At 42.7% G+C, this 22,279-nt stretch overlaps 1 protein-coding gene across 2 annotated transcripts in view; it reads left to right on the forward strand.

Moving 5' to 3' along the window:
* Positions 1–22,279, forward strand: part of DENND2C (DENN domain containing 2C) — an 80,493-nt gene that overhangs the window by 15,061 nt on the left and 43,153 nt on the right. The window contains exon 1 of one of the 2 annotated variants that reach the window (XM_001507725.4): positions 21,261–21,348. The exons of the other annotated variant lie outside the window; for it this stretch is intronic. The gene's annotated coding sequence lies outside the window, so the exon portion shown is untranslated. Of the gene's footprint in view, positions 1–21,260; positions 21,349–22,279 lie in introns of those variants that run through there. 2 annotated transcript variants of the gene reach the window in all.

The following is a 22,279-nucleotide window of genomic DNA, read 5'->3' on the forward strand; positions in this document are numbered from 1 at the left end:
GAGCACGAACCTGGGAGTCAGATGACTTGGGTTCTAATCCCAGCTCCATCCTGCCTGGGCTATCTGAGCAAAACTTTGTGCTCTGTTATAGGGTATTCTCCCAAGAGCTTAAAACTGTGCACACAGTAAGCGCTCAATGAAAATGATTGTGTGATGGATTGATTTGACTCCCAGTCTTCTGCTCCTCCAAGCAGCAGGTTTGGCTCCTCCTTCCTACCCAGGAGGCTGCGATTCCTGTCCACGAGCTTCAGTCTTTAGGTGAACAGCCTGTTTTTCCAATTCTCTTTCTTTTAATAATCAGCAATCATATTTATTGAGCGCATACTATGTGCGGAGCACTGTACTAAGTACGCGGGAGAGTACAATATAATAGAGTTGTTAGACACGTTCCCTTGCCCACAACAGGCTTACAGTCTAGAAGGGTAGATGGACGTTAATGCGAATAAATTACAGATATCTACATAAATGCTGTAGGGCTGAGGGAGGGATGAGTAAAAGGGTGTGGTTTAATTGATTGCTTACTGGGTGCAGAATATTCATTCATTCATTCAGTCGTATTTATTGAGCGCTTACTATGTGCAGAGCACAGTACTAACAGCTTGGAATTTACAATTCGGCAACAGATAGAGACAATCCCTGCCCAACAATGGGCTCACAGTCTAGAAGGGGGAGACAGACAGCAAAAACAAAACAAGTAGGCAGACATCAATACCATCAAAATAGATAAATAGAAGCATAGATGTATACACATCATTAATGAGTACTGTACTGAGTGTTTGGGGGAGTACAATACCACAGAGTCGTTAGATACATTCCCTGCCAACAAAGAGCTTATAGTCTACAGGGAGAACAGTCTAGAGTCTCTTCTCCTGTTATCAGTTTTGCTTGTTAACTGTGAGGTTTGGACTGCAGAACTGTCTACACTGTGCTCAAGGTTGGGAAGGGATCGATTGTCTTGTCTTACGCTGTTTAGTTGTTTCCAACCCATAGCGACACCATGGACACATCTCTCCCACTCTCCATCTGCAATCGTTCTGGTAGGGTGTCCATAGAGTTTTCTTGGTAAAAATACGGAAGTGGTTTACCATTACCTATTTTCACGCAGTAAACTTGTCTCCACCCTCGATTCTCTCCCCTGCTGCTGCTGCCCAGCACAGGTGAGTTTTGACTTGAAGGAGGTTGCCTTCCCTTTGCTAGCCACTGCCCAAGCTAGGAATGGAATGGGTGGGCCTCTACGTCGACTCTCTCTCCTGTAGCTGAGACTGGGAGAGTACTGGAAACTCTCCAGGTGCCATTCTGAGAGGGGAGGGATTGATTGGATAATACTACATTTTACAGGGCTCTTTTTTATGTTATTAATTTTCTCCAGATTTCAGAGTAGATTAAAAATAATCACAGTTTATCTGCAAGAAATTTCACCTGATAATGTATTTGGGTAGGAATGAACTTTTCACTAGCTCTCTCTAGACCATAAGCTCGTTATAGGCGAGGAACATGTCTGCTATCTCTGTTGTATTGCACTCTCTCAAGCTCTTAGTACAGCGCCCTGCACATAGTAAGCATTCAATGTATTCCATTCATTGATAGATTAATAAAAAGCAGTTCTGAAATCTAAATTCTAAAAACCATCAACAATTCAGTTCTTAATGTCATCAAAACAATTGCTTATTAAAGAGAAAAAGTCAGCTGTGTAGAAAACACTCCACTTCTGTGATTTGGCCAAGATATAAATAAGAAAATAGATCTCAGGATCATATGGAAATTTGGTACTGCTTTATTGGACTGTTTTGGTGTAAACTATGATTTTAAAACCCTCACTTGATTACCACTGGCAAATTCTGGGAATGATCCTTTTTTCCTTCTGACAGGAAAAATAAACTGTTGGCCTACTGATTATATATTATTGTATGTATATACTATATATAATGCTATTATATACTAGAAGAACTTTGTTCTAGTTATTATTATTATTACTGTTATTATTGTATTTGCTAAACGCGTACTATGTGCCAAGCGCTGTTCTAAGTGCTGGGGTAGATGCAAGTTAATCAGGTTGGACACAGGCCGTGTCCCACATGGGGCTCACAGCCTAAGTAGGAGGGAGTGAGTAGACACACAAATTAATTTACACCCTCATGGATATGTGCTAGAGTAGGCAGAAGAGAGGCTATGGCTGGCTCAGGGTTCTGGGACATTCATTGGAGGAAATGGGAATTTAGGAGGGCTTCAAATGCGGGGAGAGCTGTGATTGAGAAGAAGCATAGCCTAATGGAAAGAGCATGGACCTGGGAGTCTGAAGACCTGGGTTCTAATCCTGACTCTGCCACCTGTCTGCTGTGTGACCTTGGGCAAGTCACTTAACTTCTCTGTGTCCCAGTTACCTCATCTGTAAAATGGGGATTAAATCCTCCTCCCTCATATTTATACTGTGAGCCCCTTGTAGAACAGAGATATTCTCCAATATGATCAACTTGTATCTACTCTAGTGCTTAGAACAGTGCTTAGCATGTAGTAAGCACTTAACAAGTACCTTAGTTATTATTATCTGCCTGTAGGGACGGAAGTCCAAGCCAGGGGGACAGTGTGAGAAAGGGGATGGAGGTGGGTGAGTTGCAAGTAAGGATTGGCCTGAGAGGAATATCAACAGGAATTAGGGAATAGTGGGTGAGGAGATGATAGGTAAGGTGGGGCCAGATGTTGGAGAACTCTGAAACCAATAGGAGTTTTTATATGATGAGAAGAGACACAAGGAGCCGGTGGAAGGTTTGAGGAGAGATGTGGACCAAACGATGCTTTAGGATCATCCGCAAACTGTAGTAAAGATGGCAACGGAGAGAGTCTGAGAGACCGGCAGAGAGGCTAATTAGTATTATCATTATTATTATTATTATTAACTATCTCGCTGTAGAAAGAATTCTTAGAATTCAGATTTAATGTGCCCAGAAGAAACAGTAATGGGGTTTTATATGATAGACCCACATCCGGCTAATGAGGAATGTGGGACCTTTTGAAGAACTTGATCTTCATGATGTTTCCCTTGCAAGTAGGAAAGCTTACCTTTCTGGTTCTCCTGCCCCTAGGAACCAAAGGACTAAGCAGATAGATGTCAGTTCACCTTATAGACATGTACTAGCCTGTTTCTTCTTGCCAAAGAAATGTTGCCTGTTTTCTTCTTCAACAAAGCTTATTAGTACCACACCTTATTTTTGTGTTTCAAAAGACCCAGCTGACTGTCTGGCTGTTGTACCAGTGGGGCAGTGGCTTCAGAGGTCAAATTCAAAATTGCATGCTGTAGTACAATTATCCCTCCTATAGAGATTATGAAGGAAAACATTTGAGTTGCACATAGGAGAACAGTGTGAGAACAGAGGTATTTAGCAATGGACGCAGACTCAAGTTTCTCTCCCGATGCCATTATAATTGTTAACACGCCATAGTAATCTATTTTTAAATGATGGTGAGATAACATTTTATGGCTTTTAATTCATCTTGGGTTTTTTAAAATTTACTGGTGTGGCATTGGGTTCATTTTCACAGCAACCCCATGGGATAAATGCTTGCCAAGCATTGTTTTCTCCATTTTACACATGAGGTAATGTAAATCACAGAGCGGCTCACTTTTGGAGCCCGAACTAATTCTGACAAATTTATGTATTCACCTAAGTATAGTAATCTGCTCTGGGGAGCATGCTGCATGTGCTCTTTGCCCAAAAGGTACCTTGCCTCTTGTGGTTTACATTATTCTATGCTTCTGTAATAACAAGGGAAATTGTGCATATAGGGGGACTGTTATGTAAAAAACTGTTTATTTTTTGGAAGAGGTCATTAACAACCTGAGCAACAGTAAGATAGTCCCAGGATTAGTATTAAGAAATTTTCTTCCTTGACTCTTATGCCAAAATTCTTCATTTAAATCTCATTGAATGAAATTGGCTAGTATTTCCATTCCTCAGCTTTTAAAACTTTCATAAGTCTCGAGTTTGAAAAGGTTAAATAAGTTTGATATAAATCTTTTGGATATTTGCGTAAAGGGAACTGAAGTTACCTACCCCTTCCTACACCACAATCTGCTTTATGAGTTTACACATGCTACAAACAATTCCACTCTAGTTAGTGAGTTTAACAGGCCCTCTGTGGGATGACTCTTATTTAATTCCCACTGTTTATACTGAAGTTAAAATATGAAGTGTGAGAGTAAATTTGTGTAGTGTGTGCTAATTTCTTTAAAATACTTTAGTATTTGTTATGCTTTATGATTTAGAGTGGTGCTTTAATTTTTTTCTTTTTTTTTTAAGTTCTTTTGCTATTTTTGAAAACCATTCTGCTACTATGAGGCTGTTTCCTCTTTTAGGAATGGGCTAAGGATGCTGATATCCTGTATATGGTCGCTTTGAAGATAGAGTATTAAAAGAGCAGTGAAAAGTGAATTTAGGAGAAGGTATTTTGCTAATCCCAGCGTGGCTCAGTGGAAAGAGCACAGGCTTTGGAGTCAGAGGTCATGAGTTCAAATCCCAGCTCTCCCACTTGTCAGCTGTGTGACTGTGGGCAAGTCCCTTAACTTCTCTGTGCCTCAGTTACCTCATATGTAAAATGGGGATTAAGACTGTGAGCCCCACGTGGGACAACCTGATTCCCCTGTGTCTACCCCAGCGCTTAGAACAGTGCTCTGCACATAGTAAGCGCTTAACAAATACCAACATTATTATTATTAATTAATCCTTTTTTGGTTGTTGTTACTTTTTTTTAATCTTTGTAATTTAGCTTTCAAAACTCTGGCAGTTTTGGGAGAAGAATGAGTCATCTTCCGTATGCTACCAGGATCCAATGGTAAACAGTTAATTAGCGCATTGTTGTTTTAATCATGAACCTATCCATCTAATCTAAAAGGACCACATTCAAACATACCAAAAACTGAAATATAGTAAGGCAAATTCCCTTTTAGGGTTGGGGAAATTTTGATTATTTAAAATTGGCTGTAAGCACCTTAAGTGCAGGGGCTCCATCCTCTAATTTTATTGGATAACTTCCAAGTGCCTTCTACTGTGTTCTTCACAAAGTGGCACTCAATAAATACTAATGATGATGAAGAAATAGCCCCGCAGACTTTTGCATTTAGCCACTGATGGTAAATCCTATTGCACTGGGATAAGAAAGATGTTTTTCTTAAAAAAAAAAAAAGTTTAAAGATGCATGGAGTACTTTTATTATCTTATATTATAGCCTAATTTTTAGAGATGGGGTTGAGCTTTTAAGATGTCCTTAAGTTGGAATTATGATAAAATGTAGAATTGCTGTTATATTTTAATGTATCCTTTTCCAGAAGTAATATGAGAAATGTAGTTAAGAAGCTAGCATTCCCATTTAAGAAACTTCCCATTAAGAAACTTGCACTCTCCACAAAATAATAATAATGATACTATTTTTTAAGCACTTACTACATGCCAAGAACTGTATTAAGCACTGGGGTATATACAATATAAACAGATTTTCTGCCTCCCCCCGTTCTTGACTGTGAGCCTGTTGTGGGCAGGGATAGTCTCTATCTGTTGCTGAATTGTACTTCCCAAGTGCTTAGTACAGTGCTCTGCACACAGTAAGCGCTCAGTAAATGCAATTGAATTTGACATAGTCCCTGTCCCTCAGGGGACTCTCAGTCCTAAAGACGAGGGAGTACCGGAATTTTGTCCCCATATGGAGCTCAGCATACATCTGAAGCAGCGTGGCTCAGTGGAAAGAGCCCGGGCTTTGGAGTCAGAGGTCATGAGTTCAAATCCCGGCTCTGCCACTTGCCAGCTGTGTGACTGTGGGCAAGTCGCTTCACTTCTCTGTGCCTCAGTTACCTCATCTGTAAAATGGGGATGAAGTCTGTGAGCCCCATGTGGGAAAACCTGATTCCCCTGTGTCTACCCCAGCGCTTAGAACAGTGCTGTGCACATAGTAAGCGCTTAACAAATACAAATACCATCATCTGAGGAGGGAGAACAGGTCTTTAATCCATTTTTAGAGATGAGGAGACTGAATATAGAGAAGTTAAGTGACTTGCCCAAGATTACACAGGAGTCAAGTGACTGAATAAGGGATTAAGACCCATGTCATTCATTCATTGTCACATTATTGAGTGCTTACTGTGTGCAAAGCACTGTACTGAGTATTTGGGAGAGTGCAATACAATGACCAACAGATGCATTCTCTGCCCAGCCTACAGTACTTGCCCCAGTGGATTTTTCTGCCAACCTATCCCCAACCAAATCATTCTGCAGCCATTATTATTATTATTGTTGTTGTTGTTGTTAATAACATTTATTAAGTACTTCATTGTGGCAAGGAACTGAACAACGAATAGGAGTGATTATACAAAACTCATTTAAGACATATTCGCTGGCCCACAAGGAGTTCGTAAACTAAATCGAGGAGGACAGGCACGTGGAACAATAAGAATATGATCGAAGAGCAATAAAAGGAAACCCAAATTATATAAATTATCAGTGGTAAAATATTAATTTAAACCTTATTTGGAGCGGATGGTCTTTGGGCAAATGGTTCAAGAGCCCTTGGTGAGAAACTGGCACAAGCTTCCCAACATTGGAAACTTTGCTTTCTCTAGGGAACCTGTTTTGGGTGGAGCTGGAGAGAAAAGCTGCCCTGTGTAGCTGGAGCTCCTCCATGACTTCAACAACCTTGCTAGCATGGAGGCTCTAGTGCCAAGCCTAGCAATTTCAAGAAATTTTAAGTATCCACAGGTTGAAATATTCTTTGTGTCCATACTCCTGTGGCTACTTTCAAAGATTGTAGGGGATACCATCAATCCAGTGGTATTTACTGATCGCTTAGTGTGTGCAGAGCACTGTACTCAGCACGTGGGAGAGTACAGTATACAAGAGTTGGCAGACAGGTACCCTGCCAACAGCGAGCTGACAGCCTCTACGGCCTTAAGTGCTGCAGTTCCTGCTGTTGAAGAGCAGCTTTTTGCTGAGCCCCTCATGAGGGGCTCAGCAAAAAGTTAAGGAATCTGAAGAAAAACGGCTCCCGTGGCTGCCACTTTGGCCAGCTTCCCAGAGTTTCTGCTTCTGCCTAGAAACCCAGCAAAGGACCCTGCAGCCTAGAGTCAAGAACTCTGAAGAATTAGTAGCAGGAAGAAAAGATTCTCTTTTTCATCTGCTCTGGCTGCTGTTGCTTCATTTCCTTTGCTCCAGCTCCATGAATATCTCTTTGTGTATAGGGGTGGTACTCCAGGAGAACAGTTTCCAAATTGGTTGAAAAATCACTGTTCTGTTGCATTATTCTTTTTATCAGAATTGAAATTCCAGAATTTTCACTTTGGTGTGAAAGCTATTTCTTTTTCATCTGGTAGTTCATTCATTCATTGTCGTATTTATTGAGCTCTTACTGTGTTCAGAGCACTGTACTAAGTGCTTGGGAAGTACAGTTCGGCAACAGATAGAGACAATCCCTACCCAACAACGGGCTCACAGTCTAGAAGTGGGAAACAGACAACAAAACAAGTAGACATGCATCACTACCATCAAAATAGATAAATAGAACCATAGATGTATACACATCATTAATAAAATAGAGCAATAAATATGTACAAATATGAATATTTAGAGCATGTTTAATTGGACACTCTTTATAGGTGTAGGTGTGTAAATGTGAAGTATTCCTTGTCTTCATCCGGGTTCCTTCTGAGCTCTGGGATTGGCTCAGTGGGAGATCCAGGTGGCTATTGGCTGGTAGTGTTAGGACATGGGAAGGCAGGGGGAAGAGAAAAGAGAAAGAAGGTCAGCAAGAAAGAGGTGGAAGAAGCTGGGAAGGCAGAAGGGCTGGAACCAAAGCATCCAGACCAGCTGGGGAAAAAGAGAGGACAGAGCTGGCCCCTGGCAAGAGATTCAATCAAGTAATGGGAAGCAGCATGGCCTAGTAGAAAGAGCGTGGGCCTGGGAATCAGAGGACTTACATGGCTCCACCACTTGTCTGCTGTGTGACCTTAGTCAAGTCACTTCATTTCTCAGAGCCTCAGTTCCCTGGTCTCTAAAATGGGGATTAAGACTGTGTCCAACCTGATTAGCTTGTATCTACCCCAGCACCTAGTATAGTGCCTGGCACATAATAAATGCTTAACAAATGCGATAAAAAAGGTATTGATTGAATGCTTATTGTGTGCAGAGCAGTGTGCTAAGCACTTGGGAGAGTACAGTGTAGAGTTGGCAGAAATGATATCTGCTCACAAGGAATCCGGCTGCTGTGGGTGTAGTCAGGAAAAGGATCAATGACAGAGAGGCATGAAGCAGGGGGTGGGGACATGGTTATTTCTGCTTGTGTAATAGGTATCTAATATGAATTGAATATTGCTTCATTATCATCAATGGTATTGAGCACTTACTGTGTGCAGAGCACTGTACTGAGCACTTGGGAGAATACAATAGAGTGGATAAACACTTTTCCTGCCCACAACAAGCTAACAGTAGAGAGGGGAAGACAGATATTAGTATAAATAAATAACTTCCACCCAAATGGTACTGAATATCTTGTTGTAACTTTTGTTACAAAGTTTTGTTGTTGTCTTTACTTTTCTGAAAGTTATGTTATAATTTCTTTCCTCTGCACCTTGCCTTGTGCCAAGTCATAGTGAACTAGAACAACTACATGGTTCCAGATCAAAAAGTTATTTAAGGAAGTGCTAAAGTCCTAAAGCTCCATTTCCATATGTTGAACATTCCCTCCTGTCTCGACCTTTGACGGTTTTCTATGATTACTGTCAGAGGATGAGGAGATGTAGAGCCCCGTGGTAGGAATAATAATAATAATAATGTTGGCATCCGTTAAGCACTTACTATGTGCAGAGCACTGTTCTAAGCGCTGGGGTAATCAGATTGTCCCACATGAGGCTCACAGTCTTCATCCCCATTTTACAGATGAGGGAACTGAGGGCCCAAGAAGTTAAGTGACTTGCCCACAGTCACACAGCTGACAGGTGGCAGAGCCGGAATTCGAACCCATGACCTCTGACTCCCAAGCCCGGGCTCTTTCCACTGAGCCACGCTGCAGTTCTGGAGGAAGTAGTTAGGGGATGGTGGAATCTGGCCAAGAGAGAGCTGAGAGATGGCAAGAAAAAAGAGAATGAGAATCCAGTGGAGTGGAATGGAGTGGAGTCAGGATAAAAAAGATCAATTGGGCAGGGGGTGGTGGGAGAGGGACTCCAGGCTAGCCAGCAGCCGAGGAACCTGGGAATAGAGATGATAGGTCTAGGGTCTCTAATAATAAAATAGTAATTCCAATGCCAAGCACTGGAAATTGTTGATTAGATCCCATGCCAAGCACTGGAATAGATGCAAGTACAATCAAAGCACCATCTGGGACTCTAAATGTTAGGGAGAGCCGGTGTTGGATCCCCTATCATATATTTGAGGAAACTGAAGCACAGAGAAATTAAGTAACTTCCTTAAGGTTCTACAGCAGGCAAGTGGCTCAGAATTGGAAGGCCCCAGTGAGGCTAGGCAGAAGGTGGTGGAGAGCTGGGCCGGTTGGTTGGATGCAAGAAGGGTAAAACCAGCCAAAGCCACAAAGTCATCAGGACAGTGGTAGAGCCCACCTGAGGAGAACAAAAAGGAGGGGACTGAGTGAACAGAGCTTTTTCATTCATTTATATTTATTGAGTGCCTACTGTGTGCAGAGCACTGTGCTAAGCTCTTGGGAGAGTACAATACAAATACAGCTTATGGGGAAATGAGAAAAGAGATTGAGAGGCGAGCCAATGCTAGCAAATCTTTCGTTCACTCGTATTTATGGAGACAAGTGGCGGAGCTGGGATTAGACCTCATGACCTTCTGACTCCCAGGTCCGCTCTATGCCATTTCCAACTCTTTGTGAGATGTTTGTTCTTTACCTTATTTTACTGATGTGGTGAAAACAAAGCAAAGTTTATGAAATTTGCCTTTAATGTCAGAGGGATTAGGTTTTCTAGCTAAAAACTCAACACAAAAGTGGGTACTTAGCAGTTTTTTGCTTATAGGAAGTCATTATTACAATGTCAGTACAATGAAATTGGCTTCTTTTAGTACAGCTCTTTCTTCAGAAGGCTAGAAGGCCTGTCCTAACAGGCTTAGATGGAATAAGCTGGCACAGTGTTTTTCTCAGGTGTTTGGCAAATAGCACCAACACCTCAGCTGTTCCCAGTCGGTGCAGGCTTCCTCCTGTTTATTGTTCTCCCCTGCCCCCCAAGATTTCATTACTAAATCTCAAAGTCCAATTAAGTTTATCAGTTTCAAGCTGTAAGAGACCTTTCTTTCCAGAATGGGAATGCCAATGTTTTTGAGAATTTTAAACATATGTCTTTCATATTCAAAGATTATGCTTTTTAGACCTGCTTGCCTGGTGAGTCCCCAACTCTGCACTATCAACAATTCGTTCCACACTGTGTACATATAAAGATCGTCCTTTGCCACGCTATTACATTTGTGGTAGCTTTAGTGATTAGGAGTCTGCCTCATGGCATCCTGATCTTCCTGAAACTTCTCCTCAAAGACAGTACGTCATAATAATGATAATGGTATGTAATCATAATGTTATTTATTGAATGGATACTATTTACCAAGCACTTGTACTAAGCGCTGGAATTGAGCAAGTTGAACACAGCCCCTGTCCAACATGGGGCTCAGTCTATGTTGGAGGGAGAACAGGTATTGAATCCCCATTTTACAGTAGAAGAAACTGAGGCACAGAGAAATTAAGTGAGTGCCCGATCTCTCACAGTAGGCATGTGGCAAATCCGGGAATAGATCCCAAGTCCTCTGATTCCCATGCCTGTGCTCTTTCTACTTGGCCATGCAGCTTCTCCTGCCAAGCTTTCAAGTACCTGCTGAGCTTTATCCTGTTCTTGTGTCCCAACGGTCCACTGCTATATCACACTGTTTGCAATTATCTTCAATATACCTTTACATTATTCCTCTGCCTTCCCTATTTTAATAATAATAATGTTGGTATTTGTTAAGCGCTTACTATGTGCAGAGCACTGTTCTAAGCGCTGGGGTAGATACAGGGTAATCAGGTTGTCCCACGTGAGGCTGACAGTCTTAATCCCCATTTTACAGATGAGGTAACTGAGGCACAGAGAAGTGAAGTGACTTGCCCACAGTCACACAGCTGACAAGCGGCAGAGTCAGGATTAGAACCCATGCCCTCTGACTCCCAAGCCCGTGCTCTTTCCATTGAGCCACACTGCTTCTCCATAAAGCAGTTGCTTAGGTATCTTGCTAGCATCCATTCTTCTCATATGGCCCATATAGCAGAACTATGCAGCAAGTGAACCATACCTCAATGCTGGTGAGCTGACTGTATCCCAAGACTTTTATTGGTGATTCAGTCTTACTATTTCATGATGAATTTGACCTTCAGGAGATGCTTTTGAAACACTTGAGAAGCCAGATAGGCCGTCTGTGATAAGTTCAAATCACAGTCACCTAGAAGACTGAAGACTATTACTACTTTGTACATCTTTAATTTGGCTGGACTGGTGTTATTTTACTGGTGCTATTTTACTCTATCTGTCAACGAACCTAAAGCTTTCTTTATCTGGCTTTCCTCTATTTGCGCAACTTTGGCTAGTGTTCCTAGTGGTAGAATTCAGAGACAGTACTAAGCTCTGAATTGTTGATAAGAATCTCTGGTTATGTGAAGGGTTCCCATGGTGCTCTCTGTTACCAAATCTCAGGATCTTTTAAGCGTAGTGTTAGTCCGTAGCACTGTTTCAACTCTGAGAAATGGTTCATAATCGTAGGTGTCAGTTTTTCATTTTGATTGTGCAAGCAAAAAAGCGTCAGTGATTCAAGGGAGATGGGAGGAGGCAGCTTTCAGCCAATAGGCCAAAGAGCATTTGAGTCTTTTCAGCCCTGATTGGAAATTCTTGGATCTGGTAGGAAACTTGGGGTGAACGAAGCTGGAAGCCCAGTTCAAACAGTTCATTCATTCATTCAATCTTATTTATTGAGTGCTTACTGTGTGCAGAGGACTTTACTAAGTGCTTGGAAAGTACAGTTCAGCAACAAATAGATACAATCCCTACCCAACAACGGGCTCACAGTCTAGAAGAGGCGAGACAGACAACAAAACAAAGCAAGTAGACGGGCATCAAGAGTTGTGGGATTCATCCCCTCCCAACCCCCCGACCCCGGTCTTTTCCCCTCATGGTCTGGGCACCAATATTCATAATAGTCTGAATTCCTTCTTGTATATGCCTACATTGCAGACCTCAGCATAGAACAACTCCTGGATGTCTGTCTCTCAAGGACTTTCAGTGATAAATAGCAGTGATAACCTGTTGAACTAGAAACGTGTCCAAGTGGATCCAAAATGGGTCTGAATGAGTTTACAATCTAGAGGATGGGCTTCCCCCCAAAATTATTTCCTCCAAGAAGCCTTTCCCTCACCTTACTGGTCATGCCTCCCCTCAGTCACCTTTGAGTTTGTTCTGGGTAAAACATTTGGATTATGTGCCTCAGAATGGAGTGCCAACTTTTCATTTTAATCATAGGAGTGAACTTGGGGGTGGAGCATCAAGGGGGAAAGGCATTAAGGGTGGAAGTTTGAGGGGATGGAGCTCAGAAGAGAGGGAAAGAAGGAAAACAGGGGCATCCAGACTAAGAGGGAAAGGAAGCAGACTGTGAGTCCTGTAGGGGGTCTGTAGCTTGTATCCATCTACCCCAGCGCTTAGAAGAGTGCTTGACACATAGTAAGCATTTAATGAATACTTTAAAAAAAACAAAGAGGATGAAGGGAAGAGAAAGCAAGAGCAATTCACTTGAACTACTCCTCCTGCTCTGCCACTTCAATGGGGCTGAGTGCCAATGGAGACTGAGCTTGAGAAACTGAAGCTTTGGAGGATAAAGGCTCCTCCCATCTCACCTCTGCTCAAGCTACCCAGGTAGCCTGGTGTGGGGGTCCGCTGGGAACGGACCAAGGGTCATGGCCCAGAGCCACCAGGACAGCAACCTGCCCCTTATAGGGCCACACTAGTGCCAGTCACTTTGAGACCAGGATCCACTGGCCACTTCAAAGGGTACAGCAGCCACCAAGCAGCCCAACTCCATTGCTGGGAGCTGAGTTGCTTTTCAAGGGGCAGTGACGTCCTCATCATCATCATTTTGTAGCTGCTCTCCTGGCTCCACCCCTGATCCTTTCTCAAGGGCTGGGATGGAGTCAACTCCAGCTGCCCATTCTGCCCAAAAAATTAGAGGCGTAAAGCCAGTACCTTCACCCTCCCTGTACCAGTCCCATGGGGGTGATCACTTCCTCTGCCCTTGTGGAATTGGTGCCTGTGCTCCCAGGTCAAGAATATTCCATGTCAACCTGCCTTATTCATTATTATTTTCCTCAGTAGAGATTTTGTGCAGATAGTGAAATAATATGTGCAAAATCCCTTTGAGATCTTTGTAAAACCAAGACATATTGCTAAGAAATTCCCATTCTGTTACTGCAAGATGTTCGTGACTATCTGACTTTTTGCACCTCTCTCTTGTTCCCTATCAGGTGTCCTCAACTGTAGATAGTCCTATGAATATGTTTGTTTCTGAGAGCATCCCTGTTATGCATACTTTTTTCTGTGTATATGTCTGTCTGAATGCTTGCCTGTGTATGGGTTTCCTTTTGTATATCCATTGCCCTTTGTGTTCATTTTGTCTATCATTAACCATGGACAGTGTGCTTATTCTATGTTAACATATTTTTTTTAATTTCTCTATCTGCCTCTGATAGAGAAGCAACTATCTGCAACTATTTTGACCCATCTTGGGCTACATGAGTAAGAAGAAAACTAGTGAGAATCGCTTGCAGCATTGTGAAAAATCCTCTCTGCTGAGAGGAACTGTATTTTGGTGCAATAGGCTGGGGAGCTTTTGATCCCATCTATACATCTCTTCCTCAGATTTTTAAAAACACCTCTCCACTCAAGCTTGCACACTGACAACATCAGCAGTCAGTCCAGTTACCCTTGGCAGTGCTCCTAAAACAAGCTGGAAAGCTGGGATTGCACAGAGCGATAAGCAGTCATTCTGGCACCTACCTTGAAACTGGTGGTTTTGAACAATTTTCCCTGGAGCAATGACATGATGTAGCGTTTACTTCAAACTTACAATTCAACAGCAGGCTTTCTCTCTGGAGGATTCATCACCAAAGGAGATATCTCAGATTGTTTAGATGCGTCAAAGTATGAGTGTGTGACATCCAGGTCTCAGTTGTAAGATCTTAAAGAGTTGCAGAACACTCAGTTCTGCTAGAACATGTGTTTTCACGTGATTGGGCGTGGCAGGATGAGATGAGTGACTCTTAGGTGGGAATGTCCCCTCTCACTTCCAGTGGGGAGGCCACAGGGAACGAGAATCCCTGAACTCACTGTGGAACACCAACAAAGCCCTGGCCGGCACCAGAGTCCAGTGGGCAACAGAAAGCTCCAGCCTGGATTCCAGGGGCCAGTAGGGGTGAGATAAACCCCCACCTTCCCTCCAGAGTCCCGGCCAAGCTTAAAAGGAAAGGTCCTCCACTTCAGCTCAGAGCCAGTTGGAGTGAGAGGAGCGCTCAGCTCACTTTCCCACATCCCCTATCTCTCCCCTGGCCAGGCCTCCTGGAGCCCTTCTCAGGCTGCCTGGCCAGATCACAGATGAGATGGATACCCGCCATGTTCCTTGGCCAGAGGCAAGAATGTTGGATCGGGATTCCAATCACCGTAGATGGGATTCAGGGAATGGCCTAAAGTGTGTGGGGCCAGAAGGCAACAGGGCAAAGGGGAGGCTGGGAGGGAGGAGGGGCATGATTTATTTATTTTTTTTTTACCTGCATTTGTTAAGCACCTACTATATGTCAAGCACCATTCTAAGTGCTGGGATACATGCAAGCTAATCAGGTCAGACACAGTCCATGTCCCACAGTCTTAGTAGGAGGGAGAACAGGTACTAAATCCACATTTTACAGTTGAGAAAATTGAGGCACAGAGAAGTGGTGACTTGCACAGGGTCACACAGCAGGCAAGTGGTGGAGAGGAATTAGAAATCAGGTCCTCTGCCTCCCAGGCCCTTGCTCTTTCCACTAGCCCACGGTGCTGCAGAAGGAAAAAGAAGAAACAGGAAAATAGGATTGCCTGATGTACAAGTACAAGATTGGGAGACCTGGTTTCTAGTCTTGGCTCTGCTACTTACCTGCTGTGTGACCTTGAGAAAGTCACTTAACTTCCCTATGTCTTCTCTTTTGTGAAATGGGGATTCAGTATCTGTTCTCCCTCTCTCTTAGACTGAGAACCCCATGTGAGGCAGGGACTATTCCCAATCTGATTGTATTGATCTACCCCCAGGTTTAGCACAGTGCTTGGCACATAATAAGCACTTAACAAATACCAGAAGTTATTTTTGTTGTTGTTACTCCAAAGGGTTGAGAAGGGAAAAAAAGGAACTGAGTAACAAGAGTAAAGAAAGATTAGGGAGAAAGGATGAGGGGAACAGGAGAGGAGGGAAAAGGGAAAGAGAGAGGATGAAGTGAGAGAGAATAGGGAGCGAGAACTCCCCTTCAGTTGTCCCATCCACTCCGCTGCCTTCTGCCACCTATGCCAGACAAGCAGCTGAAGCTTCGGCAAGAGACCCGGAGTAGGTGAGCTAAACTGGATTCCCTGCCATTTGATTGGCATTGTCAGGGGAGTCTTGGGCCTGGTCATGAAGCCCAGCAGGGGTGAGAGGAACTCTGCTGGGTCCTGGGGCTCCACCTGAGAGTCACGGCCAACCAGGAAGAGTCAGAATTCCCCCCCACACCCCACAGATCTGGCTCCGAGGGGTGGAACAAGCTAGCTACAGCTGCTTGCCCTGATCAAAAGCTGTGGGGGTGAAACAAATGGCTTGGTCCCAGTAATGCCAATCCTATGGGGGCAGTGGCCTTCCTGGAGCTGGCACCCCAACAGAAAGTGCCAATTTTGGCCTCTGACATTTTAATACTGAGCGTATTCAGTCAGTCATATTTATTGAGCACTACTGTGTGCAGAGCGCTGTACTAAGCACTTGGAAAGTACAGTTCGGCAATAAAGACAGACAGTAGCTGCCCACACCGGGCTTACAGTCTAGAAGGGGGGAGACAAACACCAAAACAAGTAAAGAGGCATCAATATAAATAAAATTATAGATATATACACAAGACAAGTAAACACACATCAATATAAATAGAATTCTAGATATATACATACATAAGTGCTGTGAGGAGGGAAGAGCAGAAAGGAGTGAGTCAAAGTGGCGTGGAAGGGAGGGAGAGCTGAGGAAAAGGGAGGCTTAGTCTGAGAAGGCCTTTTGGAGGAAGTGAACCTTCAGTAGGGCTTTGAAAGAGGGGAAGAGTGATTGGCGGATTTGAGGAGGGAGGGCGTTCCGGGCCAAAGGTAAGACATAGATCAGGGGTTGATGGTTGGACAGGCGAGATCAAGGCACAGTGAGAAGGTAAGAATGTAGGCAGAGAACGTGTCTACCAACTTGGATATATTGTACTCTCCCAAGCGCTTAGTACAGTGGTATGCACACCGTAAACACTCAATAAATACCAATGATTGATTGAATGTGAAGGGACTTGTGTTGATACTTTTAAACTGGATGAGATTCAGAAATTTCATTAACAAGAGAAGCAGGATGGCCTAATGGAAAGAGCACAAGCCTGAGAGTCAGAGGACCTGGATTCTAATCCTGACTTTGCCACTTGTCCATTGGGTGACCTTGGGCATGTCACTTCATTTCTTTGCACCTCAGTTGTCTCATCTATAAAATGGGGATTAAATATGTGTTCTCCCTCCTACTTAGAACCGTGAGCTCCATGTAGAACAGGGACCGTGTCCAACCTGATTAACTTGTATCTACCCAAGTGCTTATAATCATGCTCGATACATGGTAAGCACTTAACAAATACCATTAAAAAAATAACCCATAAAAACAGTGGGTTAATAGAGGAACAGCTGCACCTGTACTGGGTGGGCCTGACCTCAGCAAAGAAGAGTATTTTGTGCTTAAATAGTATTGGCAACATTTTATCTTGGATCAGTTGGAGGAAATTGAATCCTGTTGGGATTTTTTTTTGAATGGAAAATGCTCAGAGTGTTCTCCGACTTCTTTGACAGGGTGAAAACATTTTGGAATTGCTCATCTGAATTACTAGCATTTGGTACAGTATGCTAAAAGTTTTAGAAAAAGACATAAAAATACATGTTGGTGAACAAGTTTGTTAGAAGCCTATTCAAGAATAATGTGGATATCAGTACCCCCTGTAGCAATTGTTTTATAAAACACATGCATACCCGTAATTTATTGTAGTGGCTCTCTTGCCCTTTAAAATGTAAGCACGTCATGGGCAGGGACTGTGTCTGCCAACTCTTCCAAACTCTTAGCTCAATGATATACACAGAGAAAGTGCTTAATAAATACTGTTGATTGGTTGGCTTACAAAATTGAAGTAAATCTTAGAGTTTTGGAGAATGAGACACTCATTATTTTCTCATAGTAAATAATCATGATAGATTGAGAAATGACTATTTGGGAAAGACCCATCTCCCATGGTAGATGATTTGGATTGCAAAATGAAGCATGAATAGGTTTGTACCCTCTTCCTCCTCCAAGAAAACTAACTGTGTTATCGTGCAGCTGCGAATTAGGGATAGATTCATATTATCCCACTTTAGTGCAATGATTCTAGCAGGTGGAACTCAGAAATTACGCTTGTGAATTCTGTAATGAATCATTTTCCAGGTTGAGGTGCTATAATTGAAGTTGTCTTTTAGTTCTTTTTTTATAATGGTATTTATTAAGTGTTGTCTAGTGGATAGAGCATGGGCCTGGGAGTCAGAAGGACCTGGGTTTTTATCCCAGCTCTGCCACTTGTCTGCTGTGTGACTTTGGTAAGTCAGTTAACTCTCTGTGCCTCAGTTACCTCATCTGTAAAATGGGGATTAAGACTGTGAACACTAAGGGAGACAGGGACTGTGTCCAACCTGATAAGCTTGTATCTACCCCAGTGTTCTGTGTAGTACCTGGCACATAGTAAGCGATTAGCAAATGCCTTAAAAAACCACTTATTATGTGTCAAGCAAAGTTCTAAGTGCTGGGGTAGTTATAAGTCAACCAGGCTGGACTCTGTCTCTGTCCCCTGTGGGGCTCTCAGCCTAAGTAGGAGATAGAGCAGGCCTTGAATCCCCATTTTACAAATGAGGAAACTGAGGCACAGAGAAGGTAAGTGACTTGTCGAAGATCCCACAGCAAGCAATTAGAGCTGGAACTAAAATCTAGATCCTCTGACTCCTAGGCCTGTGCCCTTTCTACTAGGCTAGGCTACTTCTGGTGTTTCTCTGCTGAAAGTAAATATCTAAGTGGGATAGAAAATGAAATGGAAATTATTAAAATCTAAGAAACAGCTCACAGGCTCTGTGTATCTTTATTTTTTTTTCAGTGGCATAAGAAGCCATCAGAACATTAGCTTGAATATCAGCATGAATACTAGCTTGCTTCTATGCAGTTTTGCTTTTTGTGGGGAGGACTGATGGCTCAATCAGTCAGTGACATTTATTGAGCAAGAACCCTGTACTAAGCATTCGGGAAAATACTGTAAAATAGAGTTGGTAGACACAATCCCTGTCCATTTTAATGTCTACTTTCAGTTCCTTTTTCAATCAATCAGTGTTGTTTGTTGAATTCCTACCATGTAATGAGCATAGTACTAAGCACTTAAAAGGGTACAGTGGAATTAAATGTTCCAATCCCTATCCTCAAGAAGTCTGAATCTAGTGGGGAAGACTCACACCGGAAGAGATTTACACAGAGGAGGCAGTGCACTTAGAAGAGTGCTGGGCACATAGCGCTTAACAAATACCATCATTATTATTATAGGTAAGTGCTGCAGAAAATTGTGGGTACTTCAGTGCCTATGTGCCTATGTCCTGAAGCGGCAGGTGAGGAAATACCAACTGGGGAGATTAGAAGTTAATCAAGGAAGACTTTCTGGAGAAGATGCAGTTTCAGAAGGGAGTTGAAGATGAGGAGAGCAGTTGTCCGTTGGTTATGAAGGGGTAGGGAGTTCCAGCCGCGGCCTGGAAGGGCATGGGCAAGGGATCACTGACGGAAGAGATGAAAAAGAGACACAGTGAGTAGGTTATCTTGAGAGGAGTGAAGTGTTAATGAAGAGACTGCGCTTTGTTCTCCACTAAATGAGAACTGAAAAAACAGTTAACGCATTTTCTCTGGACTGATGTTACCTCCGGAATTCAGTCGGATTCTTGGGTTAATATCTAAGAAGCCCCATGTCTTTATTTTGCAAAGACTTCTGAATTCCTTATTTTACACTTGATTTTTATATTTCTAGTGAGACTCTATATAGTTGTAATTTGTATTAAAAAATGATGCCACTGAGATGGTTTTTCTTTTAATCCTAATATGTGGTTGTGATTGATAACTATGATGCATGAAAACCATCCCTTGAACATCCATGCACAAAGACTGTCCCTGGGTGTATTAACTCATTTCTCAGTAGGCAGACATTTAATCTTCCTGCTTGCTCCGTCCTTGACTCTTCTCTTTCACTCCTCAAGAGGCAGGAGAAGAGTCAAGGTGCAGCATGGCATAGTGGATAGACCACTGGCCTGGAGTCAGAAGGTCATGGGTTCTAATTCCGGCTTTGCCACATGTCTGCTGTGGCACCTTGGACAGGTCACTTTGTTTCTCTTTGCCTCATTTACCTCATCTGTAAAATGGGGATTGAGACTGTGTCCAACCTGATTTGCTTGTAATAATAATAATATTAATGATGATATTTGTTAAGCACTTATTATGTGCCAAGCACTGTTCTAAGCACTGGGGTAGATACAAGGTAATGAGGTTGTCTCACGTGGGGGTCACAGTCTTAATTCCCATTTTATAGATGAGATAACTGAGGCACACAGTTGTTAAGTAACTTGCCCAAAGTCACACAAATGATAAATGGCAGAGCCAGGATTAGAACCCATGACCTCTGATTCCCAAGCAAGTGCTCTTTCAACTAAGCCAGCGCTTAGTACAGTGCCTGACATATATTAAGTGCTTAAAAAATACCACAGTTGTTATTACAGGAGAAATCTTATGAAACTTATTGAACCAATTTCTGACTTCTTTCAAACTTTCTCATCCTGTGCTTTTAAAAGAAAAAAGTCATCTCTTGTCACTGTTGTTATTGAAAGTCGAGCATAGTCATGTAGGAACAGTGTGACATTTGCAGTATGAGTTTGAAGGATTTCCTCTTCTGGCTTTTCAAAGTTTTAATGCAAGTGCAAGTCATATGAATATGACTTCTAGAGCTAAAGATGGCTGGCTTTTTAAGAATGTCTCCATCCAATATCCATGCTCCATAAGCACCTCTTCACTGGGAGATCTTTGTCCCATTAGAGAATTCTTGCACTAGAGTTTGAAATTTCCAGTCGTATCCATCACCTTTCCATTTGTTTAAAAAAAAAAGTGTGCATTTTGTCATAGATCTTAAGGAATGAAAGAGTGCTTAGGAGAAGGCTCAGGAAGAGCTAGGCTCATACTATTCAAAAGGCTCCAGTGTAGTGCGGCCCCCATCAAACCGATATACAGAATTTTGTAACACAAGACTTGAAAACCCTTGGAACTTGCCAGCCCCCAGGTTGAGAAAGAGTGTCCTAGGGCAAGCAAAGTGATCTGCAAAATAATTTTTTACTGGAAAGATTTTTTCCTGCTCGCTGCTGCCGTTTCCATTTCTTTAATGCAGAATTTTAACCAGCAATACGTTCATTGTTCCTGACATAAATACTTTTCCCTCCCTCTTCCTTATTCCGTGTAACAATGTGGCGCCCCCTTTTCCATGCATGTCTTCCTGGAATACAGTGCTTAAATTGTAATCACTTTTTAGTAATCTTTTTCTTTTCCTACTATCAGCCTTACATGTAAGGCAAGCTAGATCTGAGCTAGGCCCTATGGAGTTGTGGATCCAACTTTTCTGTAGGCTTCTAAGTAAAGATGACAGGAAGGTTGATGAAAGTTCTGATCAGCAGAATTGCCTGGAAAACGTGCCTAGAAAATGACATATTTTTATCAGTTTTGGTCAGCTGCGGGAACGAAGAGGCCGAGACACTTTCCTGCCTGCTAATCAAGGCCACGCAGACAAAGCTTAAGGAAGGATGACCCCTGGCTCAGGAAGTTTTGAGTCAGTTGCTATTTATAACTAGTATACAGTAGAACTGGAGATCAGGTCTCTCGTTCAGTAGAGGAGGGGGTGGTTTTCTGCCAGATTCCACAGTGAGGAAACAGCTTACAGGACCGAACCGGTGGAGGGAGTGTGAAAGGAAGGAATGGAGAACTGAATGTAAGTATTATTTTTCTGTAGCACTCATTGGTTTGGATTAGGGGGTGCGACAGCACGGTCCTGTGAAGTTCAAGATGAGGATCAGGTTGCTGCTGGCCTTGTAGGCAGACAACTCTAAAATGGGCTCTGTGGGGAGGGTTTAATATAGGTAGGGTGAAATCCTGAGAACTGGTGTTGTTAGGGCTGGCACATTTTTTGACTTGTCCTAGCAATGGAAAGAGGGAGGAAGAAAGTGGGCTTTTGCCATAATTACATATAAATTTGCTCAAGCTTTCACTGTTTGCTGAAGCCTCTCTGTCTTCAAGATGCGGCCTTACTTTTTGTATGGTGAGTTTTACTTATTGGATCTCTGTGAATGCATTTTGGAGGAGGATTGGTAAAGATTTGATTACAAGTAAAATCATCAGTGCTTCTAGCCAATCTTCTAGCCGAGCCTTGCTGTTGATTCGCCCACCACCATCTCATCGTTCATGCTGTTATCCCTGCTTGGAACTCCTTTCGTCGTCATATCAGACACACCACAGCTCTCTCCATATTAAAATCCCTCCAAAAAGCTCATCTCCAATTAATTTCTCAGCAACCTGAGGCATATCATCTCTTCAGTTAAGTCTAGCACTTAGGAACTTATTTACTTCTTTTTTTTTTTTTTTACAGTGTTCATTAAGTGCCATGCATGGTTCTAAGCACTGGGGTAGATACTAGCTAAACAACTGGAGCACGGTCTATGTCCCACTTGGGGCTCACAGTCTTAATCCCCATTTTACAGATGAGGTAACTGAGGCACAGAGAAGTTAGTGATTTATCCAAGGTCACACAGCAGACAAGTGGCAGAGCTAGAATTAGAACCTGTTCCTTCTGATTCTCAGGCCCGTGTTCTATACGTTAGGCTACGCTGCTACATCCTCCTTAACAGCCGTGAACATATGCCCAC

Source organism: Ornithorhynchus anatinus, chromosome 7 (genome assembly GCF_004115215.2).
Source record: "Ornithorhynchus anatinus isolate Pmale09 chromosome 7, mOrnAna1.pri.v4, whole genome shotgun sequence".
In the NCBI taxonomy this organism is placed as follows: Eukaryota; Metazoa; Chordata; class Mammalia; order Monotremata; family Ornithorhynchidae; genus Ornithorhynchus; species Ornithorhynchus anatinus.